Below are 24,574 nucleotides of genomic sequence, written 5' to 3' on the forward strand. Positions count from 1 at the left end.
TAGTATGGGACCGTAATCTTGTCTGTTTGCTGTATATGTTTTAACTGATGAGCCAAGAAGCAGTTAATCACTGAGTATGGAAGAAGACTGGCTGAGGAGAAAGATGGCTTGCAGGTACTTAATATTTAAAACGGTATCCTGATCTAAGACAGTCTTCCTGATCTTGATGAGTTAGGTGGCAAATTAAAGTGGTTCATCACACAGTTTTTTTTTTTTTTCTGAGACAGAGTCTCACTCTGGTGCCCCAGGCTAGAATGCAGTGGTGCGATCTCGGCTCACTGCAACCTCCGCCTCCCAGGTTGAAGCAGTTCTCCTGCCTCAGCCCCCCACGTAGCTGGGACTACAGGGGCACACCGGCTAATTTTTGTATTTTCAGTAGAGATGGGGTTTTACCATGTTGACCAAGCTGGTCTCAAAATTCCTGGCCTCAAGTGATCCGCCCACCTTGGCCTCCCAAAGTGCTGGGTTTACAGGCATGAGCCACCACTCCCGGCCACGCTGTTGTTTCTTAATGACTAACAGCTTAACTTTATTGTGAAAAGATTGCAGCAACAAATGAGATTTTATCTGTATTTGGTAAAAATGCTTATCCTTTTCTAAGTCTGGCAACATAAGCAGTTTTTAGGCTTCTATGCCAATGGACACTAGGCAGTAATACATGCACAGTGCTAATAGAAAATATTTGAGGGAGTAAGGGTGTAGTAAGGAAGTTCTCAATCTTCCTGTTTCACTAACTTCTGTAATACAACTTCAGTAGATGTGATTCTCATCTTGGCACAAAATTGGGAGTAGTGTGGGGAGCGGTGTTTAGTTTTTTTTTTTTTCAGGTTTATAGTAGGGAAATAACGTTTTCTGGTACTAAAACTGGCGTGGTAAGTGCATACTTAGGGTAAGGACTTTAAATCACTGGCCAGTTAATCTCTAATTAGTGGTTTGGCATGGAAGAAGTACCCATGGGTATATTACACAGATGCAGGAATAGCATATCTAGAAATAAGCCTTTGATATTCATAGTGTACCTAAGAATGGTTTCACACACAATTTTAGGTAATCTGCCTTAGGCACTCTGGTTTTACCGTTTTTTGCCCACAGTTCCTCGCTCATAACTTCCATAGCCATTGTTAGAGTCATGTTGGGTGTGTTAGGCCACAGGAAACCCACTTAACTTCTGCCCTTTTACCTTCCCTAAGACAGGACTCATAATCTTCCCCTACCTTTCTGAGTCCTAAGACTCCCATTTCAGAGAGGTTTCTGTCCTATACCCTGGGGAAAGGAATGCTGTCATCGTGAAGCCTCCTTAGAAAACCAAGAGGACTGAGTTTGGATATCTGAACACATGGAGGTTCCTGGAGGATGGCACACCCAAGCAAGGCATTAAAGCTTTGCACCACTTCCCCTATACCTTGTCCTATGCATCTCTTCATCTGAGTCCTTTGTAATATCTTTATAATAAACCAGTAAACGTGGCCAGGCGTGGTGGCTTATGCCTATAATCCCAGCACTTTGGGAGGTGGAGGTGGGTGGATCACTTGAGGCTAGAGCTTGAGGCCAGACTGGGCAATGGGCTCTTTACAAAAAAAAAAAAAAAAAAAAAATTTAGATCGGCATCGTGGCATATACCTGTAGTCCTAGCTACTTGGGAAGCTGAGGTGGAAGGATTGCTTGAGTCCAGGAGTTCCAGGCCAGCCTAACACAGCAAGATCTTGTCACTAAAAACCTAGCTCTTCAAACCTGGAAAATTAAAACGTTTCACTGAATACCTAAAAACTATTATCTGGGGCAATAGGGCTTAAAATATTGTGCTGTTATTTCTCCCAAAGTGCCACTGTCTGACACGATAGGCTCATAGGTCTGTAGTCTGGTGAATCCTTCAGAAGAAGATTCAGCTATTGCTCTTTAGTTCTCTTTTGGAATCTCTTATTTTCCATAGAGATCCCCCTCTAAGTAATTCATGGATCTCAGCAAATTCACTCTGCACACAAATGAATTTGAGCAATTTTGAGACAGAGTCTTGCTCTGTAGCCCAAGCCAGAGTGCAGTGGCACAATCTTGGCTCACTGCAACCTCCATCTCCCAGGTTCAAGTGATTCTTGGGCCTCAGCCTCCTGAGTAGCTGGGATTACAAGAGTGGTCACCACACCCAGCTAATTTTTGTATTTTTAGTAGAGATGGAGTTTCACCATGTTGGCCAGGCTAGTCTTGAACTCCTGACTTCAGGTGATCCACCCGCCTCAGCCTCCCGAAGTGCTGGGATCACAGGTGTGAGCCACCGCACCTGGCCAGGGAAAGGCTCTTTAAATATGTGTTGGAGGCCTGGTCTATGGCCTGATGCCAGTCCAAAATAGTCCTTGTCAGCTCTCAGGTAAATAAAAATGAGAACAGCGGCCAGGTGCAATGACTCACACCTGTAATCCCAGCACTTTGGGAGGACAGGGAAGGGGGGTGGGTTGGGGGGGGAAAACAGATCATGAGGCCAGGAGTTCGAGACCAGCCTGACCAACATGGTGAAACCCCGTCTCTACTAAAAATACAAAAAATTAGCTGGGTGTGGTGTCACGCACCTGTAATCCCAGCTACCCAGGAGGGTGAGGCAGGAGAATTGCTTGAACTCGGGAGGTGGGGATTGCAGTGAGCTGATATGGCACCACTGCACTCCATCAGTGGATTTTACATAAAATTAAATGTATTCAACTTAAAAGACATGTCCTCTGTAAAAATGTTGTGGTCTAATGGTTTAGTGTGGCACTGGATACAAGACTTCTTGAGTCAAGTCTGGCTAACTACTTACTAGCTTGTAACGTTGGGCAACTAATTTATCCTGTCAGTACATCAAATTCCTCATTTATAAAAATTGGGTTAATTACACCTGTCTCAGAGTAGTTATAACCTATGAAGCACTTAAAATAATGTAAAAACTTGGCCAGGTGAGGTGGCTCATGCCTGAAGTCCCAACTACTTGGGAAACAAGCAGAATGGCTTGAGCCCAGGAATTCAGGGCTGCAGTGAGTTACCAGGTAATGCTACTGCACTGCACTCCAGCCTGGGCAACAGAATGAAACCATCTCTAAAAACAAAACAAAACCAAAAACCCCACACACTTGCATAGTGCTTAATATGCTATTTTTTGTAATAAAATTACCAATCAAGATGAGATGATAGGCTGGGTGCTGTGGCTCACACCTGTGTGATCTCAGCACTTTAGGAGCCCAAGGTGGGAGGATTGCTTGAACCTGGTAGTTTGAGATCAGCCTGGGCAACAAAGTAAGAACTCATCTCTACAAAAAATAAAATAAAATAAAAGGCGGGAGGATCACTGCAATGAGGTTAATGCTGCAATGAGCTGTGATCTTGCCACTGCACTCCAGCCTCGGTGATGGGAGTGAGAACCTATCTCAAAAAAAAAAAAAAAGATGATAATGCAATAAGTAAACTGAATGAAGGTGATAGGAACTTCGTGGGGCAATATCCAATAGAGGAAAAAATGCTATAGGAAAAAATATGCCTAAGCAGAAAGACAGGTGGGCCACTGTTAACAATGGTTGCTTCAAGAGAATAGAGGAGTAGTTTTAAAGGGGGGCATATTTCAGCTCCTCTCTAGATATTCTTAAATCTGGCACCCACATAACATCAGCATTGTTCACAAGTACCCCATGTTTAAGAGCCAGCAATGTAACTCAGCCCTGAAGTCAGACTGTTTCTGGATAGAGTAGACATTTTGCACAAGTCTCTGGTTCGATCTCTATCACTCCTATAGGGCCTCTAGAAACTTTATCTCATGAGACTTCCTGAACCTCGACACACTTCATTTTAGCTATACTTTATTCATTCCTCAAAGAATCTGAGCAGGCAAGCCATGGCTCTATTTTAATCAGGCCCAGCTAACTCTAAATGGAAGCTTTAGATACATGTTGGGTTCTGGGAAAGGATCTTGTACTTAGTGCAGCAATAATTAGTTACATAAGCACTTACTTTTCTTAGTCTGACAATAAGTACTTAGTTTCCTCAGTGCAACAGGAAAGTGGGTTTTGAGGTTTTTCCTTCTTTCATACTTTTTTCTTATCTTTCTTTTTTTGTTTTTGTTTTTGTTTTTGAGGCAGAGCCTCTCTCTGTCACCCAGGCTGGAGAGCGGTGGTGCGATCTCGGTTCACTGCAACCTCCACCTCATGGGTTCAAGCGATTTTCCTGCCTCAGCCTCCTGAGTAGCTGAGTTTTATACTTTCTTAATCTCCCACTTTCTTTTTTTTTTTTTTTTTGAGATGGAGTCTTGCTCTTGTCACCCAGGCTGGAGTGCAGTGGCGCGATCTCGGCTCACTGTAACTTCCGCCTCCCCGGTTCAAGCGATTCTCCTGTCTCAGCCTCCCATGTAGCTGGGATTACCGGTGCCGACAGCCACGCCCAGCTAATTTCTGTATTTTTAGTAGAAACGGGGTTTCATCATGTTGGTCAGGCTGGTGTCGAACTCCTGACCTCCGCTGATTTGCCAACCTCGGCCTCCCAAAGTGTTGGGATTACAAGCGTGAGCCACCGTGCCCAGCTGATCTCCCACTTTTTTTTTTTCTTTTTTGAGAAGGAGTTTCACTCTTGTTGCCCGGGCTGGAGTGCAATGGCATGATCTTGCCTCACCGCAACCTCCACCTCCCAGGTTCAAGTGATTCTTCTGTCTCAGCCTCCTGAGTAGCTGGGATTACAGGCATGCACCACCACACCCAGCTAATTTTGTATTTTTAGGAGAGACAGGGTTTCACCATTTTGGTCAGGCTGGTCTCAAACTCCTGACCTCAGGTGATCTGCCCGCCTCAGCCTCCCAAAGTGCTGGGATTATAGGCGTGAGCCACCGCACCTGGCCTCCCACTTTTTTTAATCATCAAAAGTTGGGTGGTGAAGTTCACTCTCCACCAGTAGGTCCCAGCCAGCTCCTATAAAATTCTAAAACCTATTCTAACCACACAACACTAACCAAGGCCCCTTTTAAGAAATACTACTATCTTCAGAAATTTCTGACGTCATTGTTTCCCCAAACTTACCTTCCAAACATTACAACCAGTATGAAAAAGGATGCTGTGATCACAAGGAGCTTGGGAAGTTATCCATTATCTCCCTCCTGAAGACCTACAATGTCCTACAATTGTACATTAGCATATTTAAGTCTCCAAGGAGTTCTACCTTATAGGAACTGGTTTAACATTGTTTAACCCAGTGTTTTCCAATTTTCAATTTCACTTATGTTTCACTTTTTTTTTTTTTTTTTTTTGAAACGGAGTTTTGCTCTTGTTACACAGGCTGGAGTCCAATGGTGCCATCTCAGCTCACGGCAACCTCCACCTCCCAGGTTCAAGAGTGATTCTCCTGCTTCAGCCTCCCGAGTAACTGGGATTACAGGCATGAGCCACCACACCTAGCTAATTTTGTATTTTTAGTAGAGACTGGGTTTCTCCTTGTTAGTCAGGCTGGTCTTGAACTCCCGACCTAAGGTGATCCACCCGCCTCGGCTTCCCAAAGTGCTGGGATTACAGGCGTGAGCCACCGCGCGCGGCCTCACTTTTTTTTTTGGTGGGTGAGACAAAGTCTTGGTCTGTCACCCAAACTGAAGTACAGTGGCACGATCTCGCCTCACTGCAACCTCTGCCTCACAGGTTCAAGAGATTCTCCTGCCTCACCCTCCTGAGTAGCTGGGATTACAGGCATGTGTCACCATGCCTGGCTAATTTTTGCATTTTTAGTAGAGACAGGGTTTCACCAGTTTGGCCAGGCTGGTCTTGAATTCCTGGCCTCAAATGATCTACCCGCTTTGACCTCTCAAAATGTTGGGATTACAGGTGTGAGCCATCGCATCTGGCAATGATTTTTTTTCTTTGTCCCCAAGGCTGGAGTGCAGTGGCGTGATCTCAGCTCACTGCAACCTCCACCTCCCAGGTTCATGTGCTTCTAACAAGAGGTGACATATTATTATTAACGAATGATAATAGTTAACTCTTATTTATGCTTACCCTGCAATACGCATTATTCTAAGATTTTACATGCACTGGCTTATTTGATTTTCACAACTATCCACCCACTTAGGCACACAGAGCTGGGGTTTGAGCCAAGGCAGGCTGGCTCCAGAGTTCTTGCTCTTAATGCTTCAAGATAAGATCTCCTGAAAGAATAAGCAGAAGACAGTCACAAAAGGATCTGGAAAACAACATTCCAGAAAATGGACTAAGCAAGGCTCAAGTTTCTGAGGCTAGTTGGCACTGAGATATTTAGAGATCCACCTACCTCAGCCTCCCAGGTAGCTGGGACTACAGGTGCGCACCACCACGCACAGCTAATTTTTGTATTTTTAGTAGAGATAGGGTTTCACCATGTTGGCCAGGATGGTCTCAATCTCTTGACCTTGTGATCCACCCGCCTTGCCTCCCAAAGTGCTGGGATTACAGGTGTGAGCCACTGCGCCTGGCCATCACTTTCTTTTTCAATGACTTAACATTTCTCATACTTTGAGAAACAGTGTTCAAGCCATGCCCTGTCTCCTGTCTCCGTATCTAGTACTGCTGATTGTGCTTGGTTCTAGGCATCTTTCGATGATAGAAACATGCTGCTGTGAATTCCAGGCAGGCTGCACACTGGGCTTGGATCTTCTACTTTTAAAATAGAACAATACAGGCTGGGCACGGTGGTTCACACCTGTAATCCCAGCACTTTGGGAGGATGAGGTAGGTGGATCATCTGAGGTCAGGAGTTCGCTACCAGCCTGGCCAACATAGTGAAACCCCGTCTGTACTAAAAATACAAAAATTAGCTGGGCATGGCGCCGGGCACCTGTAATCCCAGCTACTCAGGAGGCTGAGGCAGGGGAATCACTGGAACTCGGGTGGCAGTGAGATCCCGCCACTGCACTCCAGCCTGGGTGGCAGAGTGAGACTCTGTCTCAAAAGAAAAGAAAAGAAAAAAGCATGAAAAAAGGAAAAGCAAGACTCCATCTAAAAAAAAATAGAACAATTCAGATGTTGAGGGGGAGGAAGTCTTGGTCTGTCCCCCCAAGCTGAAGTACAGTGGTGCAATCTTGGCTCACTGCAACCTCCACCTGCCAGGTTCTGAGGCGGAAAATTAAAGAAAAATAAAATTTAAAAGAAAGAGAAATAAGTTTTCCTGTATTAGGCTGACTTGTGCAGCAACAGGCACAGCCCAGACCCAGGAAAAGTCTTGATAATATTATCTAATGTGCTCTGGAGACTCTCCCAGCACTCCCTCAACATTGGGAGAAGAAAAACAAATTTTCCTTTGTTTTATGGAATGAGTTTATAGATTCTTGTTCTCTGTAACTAATGACTTCAAGTATTCTGTTTTATCTAAGAAGTACAATGAAGGTCACAAGAAGCCTGAGTAGGCCTGAACTACAGCTGCCTGGGCACCACAGTGAAGGTTATAGGATAAGCCTGTGCCCAGACAAACCTAGATAACGGACATCTGGGTTGCTTGGCGACAGTCATGTGCAATCTTGTCTTTGTCCTGCCTCTGTATCCCTGATTTCATGCCACTGTAACCTTGCTTCAAGCTAGCCCACCCCCTTTTCTGAAGTGTGTGTAAAAGTCAGGTGCTGTCTTTATTCCAGGCCCAGTCCTTTAGATATGAGTCAGCCGGGCCTGAGTGCACTCAATATTCTCCTGCTTCAACCCGAGGTCTCTCTCGTCGTCCTGAATCCCGCAACAGTTCAAGCACTTCTCCTGCCTCAGCCTTCTGAGTGGCTGGGACTACAGGTGTGTGCCACCATGCCCAGCTAATTTTTGTATTTTTAGTAGAGACAGGGTTTCACCATGTTAGTCAGGCTGGTCTTGAACTCCTGACCTCAGGTGATCCACCTGCCTCGGCCTTCCAAAGTGCTGGGATTACAGGTGTGAGGCACTGCACCTGGCCAATTTTTTGTATTTTTAGTAGTGATGGGGTTTCACTGTGTTAGCCAGGATGGTCTCAATATCCTGACCTCATGATCCGCCTGCCTTGGCCTCCCAAAGTGTTGGGATTATAGGCGTGAGCCACCATGCCCAGTTTATAGATTATCTTAATCAGTTGCTACTTTGCTGCAGCTTGTCTTTAAGCATATGTTACCAGACAAATTAACAGACAAATTTTGACATGGAATTTTTTTTTTTTTTTTTTTTTTTGAGACAGAGTCTCACTCTGTCACCCAGGGTAGAGTGTAGTGGCATGATCTCAGCTCATTGCCACCTCTGCCTCCCAGGTTCAATGGATTTTCCTGCTTCAGCCCCCTGAATAGCTGGGATACAGGCGCACGCCACCACACCTGGCTAATTTTTGTATTTTTAATAGAGATGGGGTTTCATCATGTTGGCCAGGATAGTCTCGATCTCTTGACGTCGTGATCCACCCACCTTGGCCTCCCAAAGTGCTGGGATTACAGGCATGAGCCACCGTGCCTGGCACACACCTGGCTAATTTTTGTATTTTTTAGTGTAGACGGGGTTTCACCATATTGGCCAGGCTGGTCTCGAACTGTTGACCTCGTGATCCGCCCACCTCAGCCTCCCAAAGCACTGGGATTACAGGAGGGAACCACCGTAACAGGCCTGGACATGGAATTTTAAAAAATTATCTAATTCGTTGCTTGCTTCTTTTTGAAACAGAGTCTCACTCTATTGCCCAGGCTGGAGTACAATGGTGCAATCTTGGCTCACTGCAACCTCTGCCCTTTTTTGAGGCAGAGTCTCACTCTTCACCCAGGCTGGAGTGCAGTGGCATGATCTCGGCTCACTGCAACCTCTGCTTCCAAGGGTCAAGTAATTCTCATGCCTCAGCTTCTGGAGTAGCTGGGATTACAGGTGTGCACCACCACGCCCACCTAATTTTTTTTTTTTTTGAGACGGAGTCTCGCTCTGTCATCCAGGCTGGAGTGTGGTGGCATGATCTTGGCTCACTGTAACCTCCACCTCCTGGGTTCAGTGATTCTCTTACCTCACCCTCCCAAGCAGCTGGGATGACAGGCGCACATCACCATGTCCAGCTAATTTTTTGTGCTTTTAGTAGAGATGGGGTTTCACCATGATGCCCAAGCTGGTTTCTAACTCCGGACCTCAAGCAATGCACCCGCCTTGGCCTCTCAAAGTGCTAGGATTACAGCATGAGCCACCGCACCCTGCCTAATTTTTGTATTTTTAGTAGAGACAGGGTTTCACCATGTTTGGCCAGGCTGGTCTCGAACTCCTGACCTCGGGTGATTAGCGCCTCTCTTACAGGCCTGAGCCACTCTGCCCAACCCTGGTTTGGTTTTGTTTTTTCAAAACAGGGTCTCACTCTGTTGCCCAGGTTGGAGTGCACTGGCCCAATCTCTGCTAATTGCAACCTCTACCTCCCGGGTTCGAGTGACTCTTCTGCCTTAGCTTCCCAAATAGCTGGGATTATTGGTGCCCCCAACCATGCTCTGCTTTTCATATTTTTAGTACAGATGGGGTTTCACCATGTTGGCCAGGCTGGTCTCAAACTCTTGACCTCAAGTGTTCCGTCCCCCACAAAGTGCTGCGTTTACAGGCATGAGCCACCGTGACCAGCCTGATTGGTTTTGTAAAATACAAAAGTGATACAAGCTCTTGATAAAAATACATTTAGTGGTATATAAGAGTATCCAGTAGGCTGGGCACGTGGCTCACACCTGTAATCCCAGCACTCTGGGAGTCCAACGCTGGTGGATCACTTGAGGTCAGGAATTCAAGACCAGCCTGGCCAACGTGGTGAAACCCTGTCTCTACTAAAAATACAAAAATTAGCCAGGAGTGGTGGTGCATGCCCATAGTCCTAGCTACTAGGGAGACTAGACTGAGGTAGGAGAATCGCTTGAACCTGGGAAGCGGAGATTGCAGTGAGCCAAGATCTTGCCATTACATTCCAGCCTGGCTGTCGCAAAAAAAAAAAAAAAAAAAGTATCCAGTAAAAACTCTCCTCTCACCTCTCCTTGTATCCCCAGAAGAAACCGTTTCATGAGTGTATATGTTTTCATTTATTTATTCATTCAACAAATATTAGGTGTTTGCTGTTTTTTAAAAAAATTTAATTTAAGTTTTTAGAGTCAGGGTCTCACTCTGTGGCCTGCCTGGAGTGCAGTGACACAATCATAGCTTACTACAGCCTTAAACTCCCGGGCTGAAGCGACCCTCACACCTTAGCCACCCGAGTAGCTAGGACTACAGGCACCTGCCACCACACCAGGCTAATTAAAAAACTTTTTCTTCTCCTTTTTTTTTTTTTTTTTTGAGATGGAGTCTCGCTCTGTCGCCCAGGCTGGAGTGCAGTGGCGTGATCTCGGCTCACTGCAACCTCCGCCTCCCGGTTTCAAGCAATTCCCTGCCTCAGCCTTCGGAGTAGCTGAGATTACAGGCGTCCGCCATCATGCCCGACTAATTTTGTGTATTTTTAGTAGAGACGGGGTGTCACCATCTTGGCCAGGCTGGTCTTGAACTCCTGACCTCAGGTGATCCACCCATCTCGGCCTCCCAAAGTGCTGAGATTACAGGAGTGAGCCACGGCACTGGGCTTTTTTTTTTTTTTTTTTTTTTTTTCTTTTTAGACTGAGTCTTGCTCTGTTGCCCAGACTGGAGTGCCTTGGTGCTATCTCGGCTCACTGCAAACTCCGCCTCCCGGGTTCATGCCATTCTCCGGCCTCAGCCTCCCAAGTAGCTGGGACTACAGGCGCCCACCACCACGCCCGGCTAATTTTTTTGTATTTTTAGTAGAGACGGGGGTTTCACCGTGTTAGCCAGGATGATCTCAATCTGCTGACTTTGTGATCCGCCCGCCTCGGCCTCCCAAAGTAGTGGGATTACAGGCGTGAGCCACCATGCCTAGCCGAGGCCTTTTTTTTTTTTTTTCTTTTAAAGAGATGGGGTCTCACTGAGCACTGTGGCTCACTTCTGTAATCCCCAGGACTTTGGGAGGCCGAGGTGAGGGGATCGCTTGAGCCCAGGAGTTGAGACCAGCCTGGACGACATAGCGAGACTTCGTTTCTGAAAAAAAAAGCAAGCATTTTGAACCCGGGAGGCGGAGGTTGCAGTGAGCCGAGATCGCGCCACCGCACTCCAGCCTGGGCGACAGAGCGAGACTCCTTCTCAAAAAAAAAAAACAAGCATTTGGCAGGCATGGTGGCGTAGGCCTGTGGTCCCAGCCACTCTGGAGGCTGAGGGTGGAGGATCGCTTGAGCCAGGGAGTTCGAGGCTGCAGTGAGCGGTGATCGCGCCACTGCACTCCATCCTGGGGGACAGAGCCAGAACTTGTCTCAAAAAAGCAAAAAACAAAAAACCGGCCAGTGTTTGAGGGGCGCGCGATTTTTAAGATGTGAGAGAGGGAATTGTGCTTCACCATCACCACCAGGTGTCGCGACATCGGGTGCCGCGCCGTGCCGCCTCTGAGGCGCAGTGGCCCTGCCTGAGAAACTGGCTTCAGAGCCCGCTCTTCCTAGCCTTCTGCCCGAAAAAGCAGAATTTGGGGAATTGGAACTTTGGAGGCGGGAGCGAAAGACCTCTCCTTCTCCCGCCGGAAATACCCCTCTTTCGGGAAGCGCGCCCCTGCCTTCCGGAAAGGAGGAGCCGTGATCGCGCCGCTGCACTCAAGCCTCTGGGTGATGGAGCGAGGAGACTCTGTCTCCAAAACACAAACAAACGGTAATGGGGGGCCAGGCGCGGTGGCTCACGCCTATAATCCCAGCACTTTAGGAGGCCAAGGAGGGTGGATCACCTGAGGTCAGGCGTTCGAGACCAACTTGGCAAACATGGTGAAATCCCTGTCTCTGTTAAAAATACCAAAAAAAATAGCTGGGGGTGGTGGCAGGCACCTGTAATCCCAGCTACTCAGGAGGCTGAGGCAGGAGAATCGCTTGAATCCGGGAGGCGGAGGTTGCAGTGGGCTGAGATCACATCATTGCACTCCAGCCTGGGTGACAAGAGTGAAACTCTGTCTCAAAAAAAAAAAAAAAAAAAAAAAAGGTAGTAGGAACATTGCTGGTAATTGCTGTGTGAGGACACTAATGCCACATTTATACCTGTCTTTCTGAACTTCTATGCCAATGTAAACATGCATATGTATATAGATATCTCCATATATAGTTACTCTCAGCTTGTTCACAGCTGCACTTACACTAGATATACCATTTTCTCCTTCAAATAATGTTATTGCTAACTATGAATGTAATATATGCTCAGTGTAGGAAAGTTAGGAAATATAGAAAAATAAAGCACTCATTATCCCTACGATCCAAGTATATTCAGTTTGGCATGTTTCCTCTTTTCCCAGTATTAATTTTTTACTTAAATAACAACGAATACAATACAAGTTGTAAGGACTTGACCAGCAGATATGTAGAGAGTGAGTAAAAACATTGAAGTCCTTTTTCAGTGTCCCTTCCCAGGTGTCCTCATCCCATGCCTCTTTTTCTGTGCCACTTGCTAGAAGTTTGCTGTATTTACCACCAGATTGTTTTCAATGTGTCACATATGTTTGTGTTATATAAAAACATACTTTAAAAATCATATATAAATGGAATTATACATTACATACCCATCTTTCTTGGAGACATTTCCATGCTAGCACATACAGATGTGCCTTATTCTTTTCAAACTGCTGCAAAATATTTCATGGTATAGATACACCATATTTTACCCTTCTCCTTACTGATGGTATTTATATTGTTTCTAATTTTTTACTGTTAAAAAATACTGCAATTAATATCCTTGTAAATGTCTCTTGTCACAAATGTGCAAGTATTTCTTCAGGATATACTAGAAGTAGAATTGCTGTATCAAAGATCATGGCTTTTAAAAATTGGGTATTATTACAGAATTACCCTTCAAGAGACTGTACAACAATGGAATATTATTCAGCCTTCAAAGGAAGAAAATTCGGCCGGGCGCGGTGGCTCAGGCCTGTAATCCCAGCACTTTGGGAGGCCGAGGCGGGTGGATCACGAGGTCAGGAGATCGAGACAATCATGGCTAACACGGTGAAACCCCTTCTCTACTAAAAATACAAAAAATTAGCCGGGCATAGTGGTGGGCGCCTGTAGTCCCAGCTACTCGGGAGGCTGAAGCGGGAGAAAGGCGTGAACCTGGGAGGCGGAGCTTGCAGTGAGCCGAGATGGTGCCACTGCACTCCAGCCTGGGCGACAGGGTAAGACTCTGTCTCAAAAAAAAAAAAAAAAAAAAAAGGAAGAAATTTCAGTTAGCAGAGCAGAAACTGAAAAATAAAAAAGGAACTTCCGGCTGGGTGCAGTGGCTCATGCCTGTAATTCCAGCACTTTGGGAGGCTGAGGTGGGTGGATCACGAGGTCAACAGATGGAGACCATCCTGGCCAACTTGGTGAAACCCCATCTCTACTAAAAATAGAAAAATTAGCTGGGTGTGGTGGTGCACACCTGTAGTTCCACTCAGCTACACTGGAGGCTGAGGCAGGAGAATCACTTGAACCCAGGAAGCAGAGGTTGCAGTGAGCCGAGATCAGGGCACTGCACTCCAGCCTGGAGACAGAGTGAGACTCTGTCTCAAAAAAAAAAAAAAAAAAATTCTGCTGGGCACAGTGGCTCACGCCAGTAATCCCAACACTTTGGGAGGCCAAGGTGGGAGGATCACTCAAGGTCGGGAGTTCCAGACCAGCCTGGCCAATATGGTGAAACCCTGTCCCTACTAAAAATGCAAAAATTAGCTGGATGTGGTGGTGCATGCCTGTAATCCCAGTTACTCGGGAGGCTGAGGTAGGAGAATCACTTAAACCCAAGAGGCGGAAGTTGCAGTGAGCCGAGATTGAGCCACTGCACTCTAGCCTGGGCGACAGAGTGAGACTCCATCTCAAAAAAAAAAAAAAGAGACCAGCCTTGCCAACATGGTGAAACGCATCTCTACTACAAATACAAAAATTAGCTGGGTGTTGTGGCAGGTGCCTGTAATCCCAGCTACTCTGGAAGCTGAGGCAGGAGAATCTCTTGAACCCGGGAGGTGGAGGTTGCAGTGAGCTGAGATCCTGCCATTGCACTCCAGCCTGAAGAACAAGATCAAAACTCTGTCTCAAAAAAAAAAAAAAAAAAGGAACTTCTGACACATATTACCACATGGATGAATCTTAAAGACATTACACTAAATGAAACAAGACAGACACAAAAGGACGAATACTGTGTGATTCCACTATATGAGGTAGCTAGAGTAGTCAAACTCATAGAGACATAAAGTAGAATGGTGGGTGCCAGGGGCTGGGAAAGGAGGGAATGGGGAGTTAGTGTTTAATGGGGACAGAGTTTCAGTTTTGCAAGATGAAAAGAGTTCTGGAGATGGCTGATGGTGATGGTAATATTAATTAATGCTACCAAACTGTACACTTAAAAATGGCTTAAACGGTACATTTTTTGTTATTTATAGTTGATGACGATTTTTAAAAAGACTGTACCAATATCAATTCCCACCAATACTGCATAACAGAGAGTTTCTAGTCCTCCACCACTTCATTAATATTATACATTGTGAATCATTTCAACTTTGGACACATTGAGTGGCAAAAACAACACTTTATTGTTTTAATTTGCATGTGCCCAGTTACTTCTGAGATTGGATACTTTTTGAATGTTTATTTAACATTAATTTGTCTTGCGAGTTATCTGTTCCTTTGCCCAATTTTAGTATGAATTTGTACAACTTCTTTATATATTCTAACAACTAATAATTTATCTAATTGTGGTAAATATTGTCTTTCAGACTTACTTCACTTTTTTTTTTTGAGACAGTGTCTCACTCTGTTGTCCAGGCTGGAGTGCAGTGGCGTGATCTCAGTTCACTGCAGCCTTCACATCCTGGGTTCAAGACTCCCGAGTAGCTGGGCTTACAGGTACATGCCACCACACCCGGCTAATTTTTGCATTTTTAGTAGAGACGGGATTTCACCATGTTGGCCAGGCTGGTCTCGAACTCCTGGCCTCAAGTGATCCACCTGCCTCAGCCTCCCAAAGTGCTGGGATTATAGGCGTGAGCCACTGCGCCTGGCCTTACTTCACTTTTCAATTACGGTGTCTTTTGTAAAAACCGAAGTTTTTAATTAAAAAAAAAGCTCCTATCTCTCCAAAAATAAAACATTAGCTGGACGTGGTAGCACACACCTTTGGTCCCAGCTATTCGGGAGGCTGAGGTGGGAGGATCACTTGAGCCCAGGGGGTCGAGGCTGCAGTGAGCTGTGATCTCCCCACTGCTCTCCAGCCTGGGACAGCGCAAGACCCTGTCTCAATCATCATCATCATCATCTGACAATCTTTTTCTTTATGGCTTCTGGGCCAAAGGAATAAATGAAGGTATAAGGCTTGTTGATAACTATTAATAACACACACTAAAAAAAAAAAAAACTATGCATTACACACACTTGGAATCTACAGCGCATTGCCTGAAGTTAGCATGTTGTGTTCTGGCTCTGTCTCTTGCTTCAACAGTGTTTGGAACAAACAGACCAGGGGGATCCCTCTTCCAGCCTCTGATCGCCTCCCATCTCCTTTCCACTTGAGCCTCTGAGACCATCTTCTTGGCAACCTTCTGCTTCTGGACCCAGCCAACATCATTTTTTTGGTTATCTTCTTCTTGTCCCCAAGCATGAGCTCCCAGATGTGTTAGAATGATTCCACACAGGCGGAGGCAGCCACCAACTGCCCGGTCAACCGGCATCTCTCTGGACTTCTACTTCGGCCGCGACGATGTGGCTCTGGAAGGCGAAGAGGCCAAGCGTCTCTGGAAGATGCAAAGCCAGCGCGGCGGCCCCCTCTATTGCAGGACCTGCAGATGAGATGAATGGGATAAAACCCTGGACGCCGCGGGGGTAGCCTTGGCCCTGGAGAGGAGCCTGAACCAGCCTCTTCTGGTCTTCACGCCCTGGGTTCTGCTGGCACAGACCTCATCTCTGGGACTTCCTAGAGAGGCCTTTCCTACAAGTGGGAGTGAAACTCATCAAGAGGGTGGATGATCGCCTGACCTCTGCGGGCTGGCTGCCGGAGCCGGGCCAGGCAACTGTCTTTTCTGAAGTCTGGCCACCCTCAAGCACAACGGGGAGCCTAGCGAGCCCAGCGACCGCTGAGAGGTTCCTCTCAAAGGATCAGGGTTTCTGCCTGCCTGAGCCTCCCCCTCCAGCCACTAGGCAGCTTTTTAACCCTGGAGCCCTCTCCCAAGCCTGGATCAAATTTGCAGGGACAAAAGGGGGGCAGGGGCTGGGGTGGGGAAATCAAATTAATGACCTCCTTAGGGTAAGGATGTTCCAGGAAGAGGAAATCTGCCATCCCACAACCCCTAGAACATAATAGCAATTATTCCCTCCAGGGATCAACAAACCGGTGACAGAGAGACTCTCGAACCATTGAAATCTACTGATTAAGGCTGGGCACGGTGGCTCAAGCCTGTAATCCCAGCACTTTGGGAGGCCAAGGTGGGAGGATCACAATGTCAGGAGTTCGAGACCAGCCTGGCCAACAGAGCAAAACCCCGTCTCTAATAAAAATACAAAAAAAAATTAGCCAGGTGTGGTAGCGGGTGCCTGTAATCCCAGCTACTCAGGAGGCTGAGGCAGGAGAACCACTTGAACCTGGGAGGCAGAGATTGCAGTGAGCCAAGATTGTGCCATTGTACTCCAGCCTGGGTGACAACAGCAAGACTCCGTCTCAAAAAAAAAAAAAAAAAAGAAAAGAAAAGAAAAATCTACTGATTAATTCCTATCTTAACTCCAGTGTCAGTAGTAGCTTTGACAAAGGCCTTTTATATCACATGACTATACTTTGCCAAGCATACTGAACACTATTATAATTGTTTCCTAATACCCCATGTGATACCCACATGCTTCTTCATAAGTTTATAACACATTTAAAAATAGCATGACACCAGGGGTGGTGGCTTATGCCTGTAATCCCAGCACTTTGGGAGGCTGAGCTGGGTAGATCGCCTGAGGTCAGGAATTCAAGACCAGCCTGGCCAACATAATGAAACCCTGTCTCTACTAAAAATGCAAATAATTAGCTGGGCATGGGCTGGGAGCAGTGGCTCACACCTGTAATCCCAGCACTTTGGGAGGCTGAGGTGGGCAGATCACCTGAGATTGGGAGTTTGAGACCAGCCTGACCAACATGAAAAAACCCCGTCTCTACTAAAAATACAAAATTAGCCAGGCGTGGTGGCCCATGCCTGTAATCCCAGCTAATTGGGAGGCTGAGGCTGGAGAATCACTTGAATCCAGGAGGCAGAGGTTGCAGTGAACCGAGATCGCATCAATGCACTCCAGCCTAGGCGACAAGAGCAAAACTCCATCTCAAAAAAAAAAAAAAATGAATTAGCTTGGTGTGGTGGGTGGGAGCCTGTAATCCCAGCTACTAGGGAGGCTGAGGCAGGAGAATTGCTTGAACCCAGGAGGCGGAGGTTGTGGTGAGCCGAGATCGCACCATTGCACTCCAGCCTGGACAACAAAAGCAAATCTCTGTCTCAAAAAAAAAAAATCAGATAATCTAGAACGGTGAAAAGAAGAGAGTAAAATCACCTAAATAAATTACCAAATTCCCATCATCTGGAGGTAACTATTCATAGCAAAGATTTTTAAAAAATGGGTTATCATATAATGCTTTCTATTTTTTATCCTGCTTTTTTAAACTTAATTTTCCTACTTACATTGTTTTATGCTAATAAATATATATCTTCATTTAAATAGCTGCATAGCTTTCTGTTGTATATATCATAATTTATTTAACTCATACTAATGGGGCATTTGTAAACAACTCTATGATATAAATGCATCTCTTAATGTATATTTATGTGTGTGTGTGTGTGTGTGTGTGTGTGTGTGTGTATTTAGAGATAGGCTCCCACTCTGCTGCCCAGGCTTGTGTGCAGTGGTGCAATCACAGCTAACTGTAACCTTGAATTCTGGGGTCAAGTGATCTTCCCATCTCAGCCTCCTGAGTAGCTGGGACCACAGGCATGTGCCACCATGCCTGGCTAATTTATTTTTATTTTTATTTTTTTTGTAGAGCTGGGGTCTCACCATATTGCCCAGGCTGGTCTGAAACTCATGGCCTCAACTGATCCTCCTACCTCAGCCTCCTAAAGCATTGGGATTTAGAGGCATGAGCCACTGTGCCCAGTCTCTTGACATATTTTGTAAATAAAAAACAAGGAAGAAATATTTATAACACAGGCATGTGCCACCGTGCCCAGCTAACTTTTTGTATTTTTAGTAGAGACAGGGTTTCACCATGTTGGCCAGGCTGGTCTCAAACTCCTGACCTCAAGTGATCTGCCCACCTCAGCCTCCCAAAGTGCTGGGATTACAAGCATGAGGCACTGCACCTGACCTTAAAGGACTAATTTCTTTCTTTTTTTTCTTTTCTTTTGAGACAGGATCTACTCTGTCACCCGGACTGGAGTGCTGTGACACAATCACAGCTCATTGCAGTCTCCATGTCTCAGGCACAAGTGATCCACCTCAGCTTCCCAAGTAGCTAGGACTACAGGGGCACATCACTATACCTGGCTAATTTAAAAAACTCTTTTGTAGAGACAGGTTCTTGCTATGTTTCCCAGACTGGTCTTGAACTGCTGACCTCAAGCGATCCTTCTGTCTCAGACTCTGAAAATGTTGGGATTACAGGCATGGGCCACTGCACCCACTGAAAGGACTAATTTCTTCACTATATAAGTGGTTTCTATAAATATATGAGAAACAGATTAATAACACAATAGGAAAATGGACAAAGGACAGGAGCAAACAATTCACAGAAAAGAAAGTTGTTCTTTCTTTTTTTTTTTTTTTCTTTTGAGACGGAGTCTCGCTCTGTTGCACAGGCTGGAGTGTAGTGGTGGCGCCATCTCGGCTCACTGCAAGCTCCGCCTCCCGGGTTCACGCCATTCTCCTGCGTCAGCCTCCCAAGTAGCTGGGACTATAGGTGCCTGCCACCACGCCCGGCTAATTTTGTTTTTTGTATTTTTAGTAGAGACGGGGTTTCACCGTGTTAGCCAGGATGGCCTTGATCTCTTGACCTCGTGATCCGCCCGCCTCAGCCTCCCAAAGTGCTGGGATTACGGGTGTAAGCCACCGCGCCCGGCCGAAAACTGTTCTTAAACCCATAACAAGATGTGCAGCTTCACTTAGCATAAGAAAAATGACCATTCAATGTACGAAGTGGCATTTTTTAATATTTCAGATTGACAAAGATAAAACAAGGCTGTTAAAACTTTTGTTTACAAGAGTGCAGAGAAATTATTCCTCATGCATTGTTGGTCAGTGTAAACTGGTACAACCTCTTTGGAAGGCAGTTGGGTAAGTAGCTATGAAAATGTCAAATGCAGCTGGGTGAGGTGCCTGTCATCCCAGCACTTTGGGAGACCGAAGTGGGTGGATCACCTGAGGTCAGGAGTTTGAGACCAGCCTGGCTAACGTAGTGAAAACCTGTCTCTACTAAAAATAGAAAAAAAAAAAAATTAGCCAGGCATGGTGGCAGGCACCTGTAATCCCAGATACTTGGGAGGCTGAGGCAGGGAGAATTGCTTAAATCCAGGAGGCAGAGGTTTCAGTGAGCCGAGGTGGCACCACTGCACTCCAGTCTGGGCAACAGAGCGAGACTCTGTCTCAAAAAACAAACAAAAGAAAATATCGAGTGCACATACCCTTTGTGCCAGTAATTCCACGTCTGGGAATTTTACAGATACTCTCACAGATGTGAAAAAAGAAGTATGAGCACAGATGTTCCCTGCGATATCATTAATAATAGAAATACACTCAAGGCCATGCGCGGTGGCTCACGCCTGTAATTACAATAATTTGGGAGGCTGAGATGGGTGAATCACTTGAGGGCAGGAGTTGGAGAGCAGTCTGGCTAACATGGTGAAACCCTGTCTCTACTAAAGATACAAAAATTAGCCAGGCATGGTGTCCCACCCCTGTAGTCCCAGCTACTCGGGAGGCTGAGGTGGGAGAATCACCTCAACCCAGGAGGCAGAGGTTGCAGTGAGCCGAGATCACACCATTGCACTCCAGCCTGGGCGACAGAGAGAGACCCCATCTCAAAATAAATAAAACACAATAAAATAAAATAAGAAAGGTGAACCTTAGCGGCAGCAAGGCAGCCATCACCTTTGCTCTCTGAAGCCTGTGGTAGGGACGGATATGAATTAGCTGTGGTGGGAGGGGCTGAGTAAGCTCTGGGACCATGTGGCTCTGCTGGACACAGCAGGGGAAGACAGTGGTCCAGGCTTCCCAAAAACCAGCCTTGAGGAATAAAGATAATGCTCCCAATTTTCAGAACTGCTCTGCTCACTCTGAGTCAGAGTGGAAAATACTGACTGCTGCATCTAGCAAAGGAGATGTTTCAGCACTGTTTTGGGAAGAAGGGCCTGTAGGGCTTATCTGACGAGGGCCTTACTGTCATCTCCCCATCATGCCAAGCAGCCTTTCCTTAGACCCAGGGCTCCCACCCCCACTTTCAGATTAGCTGCCAGCCTCCAACACTCTGCTATTTTCCTTTCCTGAGAAGCAGCCCCTGTGAAAGCTGTTTTTCTGAGCATCAGGCCTGAGCATAATCTGCTTTAGAAGCTGAAGTTGTCTGCTCTTCTTTTACTGAAAACACTTTAATACAGAAATTCTGATGGCCTTTTAGATTTATATATGCTTCTCCCTCCCCTCTGGGCTTTTCCTGGAAGTAGGTCGGCAAGGTTTACTGGAACAGTATGGTTCCTAACCCCACACCAGCCAAGACCTTGAGAAGAGAGAAGGTGCTGAGCCACTCAAGCACATGGCCAGGGGAGCTTAGAAAAACAGGGACTTCCAACCTGCCTGGGCTATATAGCGAGACCCCGTTCTCCAAAAAAAAAGGAAAAAAAAAGAAAAAAGAAAAAGAGGGACCCTCCAAACACAAGGAGGGAGAAGCTGAAGAAGTGGGTGCTAGAAGAGCCTGCAGATGTGTAGATGGCAGCCTGTCTGCTGCTCTGGGCCTTGGCCATCGCCTGTGCTGCTGATGCTTCTGCTGTCTCTTCTCCTTTCACAAAACTACAAGAGCTCAGGTTGGGGCTGCTCAAAAGCTTCCCGTGATGTGCTGATTCACTCTAAGTGCCTGCTCCTCTACAGACTGACTTCATGCACTTAAAATAATTCACTCATTTCATTGTTAGCTCTGTCTTCTCCACTTGCATTTCAGGCCAGAGCCGTACAGTGAGGTCCCATGCTCTGTCCTATAAACCACAGATAAAATTCTAAGGCCCCTCCACAACCATCTGAATGGGCCCCTCTTCTTGGCTAAGGACATTCCCAAGTAATTCTGAAAATCTAGTTCAGGACATGATGGAAGAGCAGGTCCCACAAGCATCATTATAACCTCTTCCCTTTTGAATTCAGGAAAAGCCAACCAGCATTAACATCAACACAGATCTTAAGTCTGCAAAGAAACATTTACAATCTATTATTTCTGAAGTTTGCTACCTGGAAGCTTCATCTGCCTGATAAAACCTTGGTCTCTACAACCCCTTATCATAACCCAGACATTCCTTTCTACTGATAATAACTCTTTCTTCTTTTTTTTTTTCTTAGACAGAGTCTTGCTCTGTCACCCAGACTGGAGTGCAGTGGCACCACCTCGGCTTACTGCAACCTCCTCCTCCCAGGTTCAAGCGATTTTCCTGCCTCAGCCTCCCAAGTAGCTGGGATTACAGGCACGTGCCACCATGACCAGCTAATTTTCTTTTTTTTGAGACAGACTTTAGCTCTTGTTGCCCAGGCTGGAGTGCAATGGCACTATCTCAGCTCACCACAACCTCTGGCTCCTGGGTTCAAGCGATTCCCCTGCCTCAGCCGCCTGAGTAGCTGGGATTACAGGCAAGCACCACCACACCCAGCCAATTTTGTATTTTTAGTAGAGACAGGGTTTCTCCATGTTGGTCAGGTTGGTCTCGAACTTCCAAACTCAGGTGATCCACTGGCTTGGCCTCCCAAAGTGCTGGGATTACAGGAGTGAGCTGACATGCCCAGCATCAACTGTTACATTTTCTTTTCTTTTTTTCTTTTTTTTTTTTTTTTGAGATGCAGTCTTGCTCTGTCACCCAGGCTGCAGTGCAGTGGCATGATCTCAGCTCACTACAACCTCTGCCTCCCAGGTTCAAGCAATTCTCCTGCCTCAGTCTCCTGAGTAGCTGGGATTACAGGTATGTGCCACCACACCCAGCTAATTTTTGTATTTTTAGTAGAGATGAGGTTTCACCATGTTGGTCAGGCTGGTCTCGAACTCCTGACCTCAGTTGATCCACCCGTCTTGGCCTCTCAAAGTGCTAGGATTACAGGCTTAAGCTGTGGTGCCTGACCAACTCTTTCAACCAATTGCCAATCAGGAAAAATTTAATATCTATGTGTGACCTGGATACAATCCCCACAAGCACTGCGAGTTGTCCTGCCCTTCCATATGGAACCAATGTAAGCCTTATATGTATTTGACTGATGTCTCATGTCTCCCTAAAACGTATAAAACTAGGCCGTGCCCTGAGCACCTTGGGCACATGCTCTCAGGATCTCCTGAGATCCTTTTTTGCCAACAGTCCACTGGCCTCAGGTGAGCAGGGCCTAAAACAAATAACATGGAAATTTATAATAAAATAAGGGGTCCATGCCTTAAGACATACCACAAAGTAAATATAACACTGTACAGGCTCTCTCGGGTGACCCTTGACTACAGAATGTGGGTTGCGGGGAGGGAGAGATGTGGGCTTTTCCTGCAGGTCATGGCTTGGGTGCACCTAGAAACAGGCAAATACCACCCCTTCTTTTCTGGAAAGGTGGGGCCTGACAGCTTTGTGTGGGGAACCAGTTCCCTGTTACAGTTCACGTCTAAAATGCCTGCTGAGTAAATAAACATGTTGTTCTCAACCTAACCCTAAAAGCCTGATATTTGTAGGAATAAAATTGATCTTTCCTACCCTGGGCAAAGTGCTTCCCTGACAAATATGTTCAGTCATGGAGTGGAGACAGATAAGTAAACAGATGCTGGGAATAGAGTGGAGACAGATAAGTAAACAGATGCTGGGGATATGTCATGATACAGAGCCAGGCCAGAGTCAAGCAAGGTGTTACATTGGCATACTGCCAGCCTTTCCTGCAGGAAAGGGTGTGAAAAAGCTCTTGGGGTGATGGGAAGGGGTGTGCTGTTTTGAAATGGGAAGATAAAAACAGAGCCACCGGGGTTCTTCATCATCGCCTTGAAACAAACGGTGTCTGCCTCCACAACTGCAATGACTGAGATCTCTGCTCTGGGCATACTCGCAGTCAAATCAGGGCTGCCCAGACATCCTGTGTTTGTGAAATGCTGAGAAAAACAGATGGGGACTAACTGGCTTCCAGCAGTTGCCTACTCATCCACCCTCTTCCAAACACCCAGGCTGGGGAATAACATTTTGGGGATGAGTCCTTGTAATGCTGCTTCTCTCTGGAGAGCAATGTGTGAAAACTAACCCAAGGAGTTGTCTCATGGGATGAGGCATGATTGGCTGTCTTTTTTTGGAGCCTCCCTGAGGCTCATCTACCCCCATCCCCTGAGCTCATTGGGGCCTGCCTGGCCAAACAGAATATACCCATTAAGGGAAATAAATTTCCAGGCCACAATAACAAGCATCACCACTTTGAAAAGAAAAAGCCATGAACTGAAATTCTTCAGAATAAGAATATTTAATTAGCCTAATAAACACATTAAAAGATATAAGGAAGATACTAGAACTATGAAACAAATGAACACAAAAACACCAAAAAGAACCAACAAGAAATACTAAGTTGAAAACATAACAGTTGAGGACGGGCACAGCGGCTCAAGCCTGTAATTCCAGCACTTTGGGAGGCCAAGGCGGGTGGATCACCTGAGGTCAGGAGTTCGAGACCAGCCTGACCAACATGGTGAAACCCCATCTCTACTAAAAATACAAAAATTAGCCGTGCGTGGTGGCACATACCTGTAATCCCAGCTACTCAGGAGACTGAGGCAGGATAATTGCTTGAACCTGAGAGGCAGAGGTTGCAGTGAGACGAGACCATGCCACTGCACTGCAGCCTGGGTGACAGAGGAAGACTCCATCTCAAAAAAAAAAAAAAAGAAAAAAAGAAAAGAAAATATAACAGTTGATGCCGGGCATAGCAGCTCACTCCTGTAATCCTAGCACTTTGGGAGGCCGAGGCCGGCGGATCACCTGAGTTTGGAAGTTCGAGACCAGCCTGACCAACATGGAGAAACCCCATCTCTACTAAAAATACAAAATTAGCCAGGTGTGGTGGCGCTTACCTGTAATCCCAGCTACCCAGGAGGCTGAGGTAGGAGAATTGCTTGAACCCAGGGGGCGGAGGTTGCAGTGAGCCGAGATCACGCCATTGCACTCCAGCCTGGGCAACGAGAGCAAATCTCTGGCTCAAAAAAATAGGGCCGGGCTCAGTGGCTCATGCCTGTAATCCCAGCACTTAGTTGTAGAGAAAAGAAAGAGAGATCAGACTGTTACTGTGTCTATGTAGAAAGGAAAGACATAAGAAATTCCATTTTGCCCTGTACCTTGAACTATTGCTTTGCTGAGATGTTGT

The 24,574-nt window shown here is 46.2% G+C and overlaps 1 long non-coding RNA gene across 1 annotated transcript; it reads left to right on the forward strand.

Annotated features, from left to right (window-relative positions):
* Nucleotides 1-11,419: 11,419 nt before the first annotated feature.
* LOC134760594 (uncharacterized) lies at nucleotides 11,420-17,496 on the forward strand. Its single transcript, XR_010138367.1, has 2 exons — nucleotides 11,420-11,648; nucleotides 15,444-17,496. It is a non-coding gene; the product is annotated as an uncharacterized LOC134760594 (long non-coding RNA).
* Nucleotides 17,497-24,574: the final 7,078 nt, after the last annotated feature.

Source organism: Pongo abelii, chromosome 19 (assembly GCF_028885655.2).
Source record: "Pongo abelii isolate AG06213 chromosome 19, NHGRI_mPonAbe1-v2.0_pri, whole genome shotgun sequence".
Lineage (NCBI taxonomy): Eukaryota > Metazoa > Chordata > Mammalia > Primates > Hominidae > Pongo > Pongo abelii.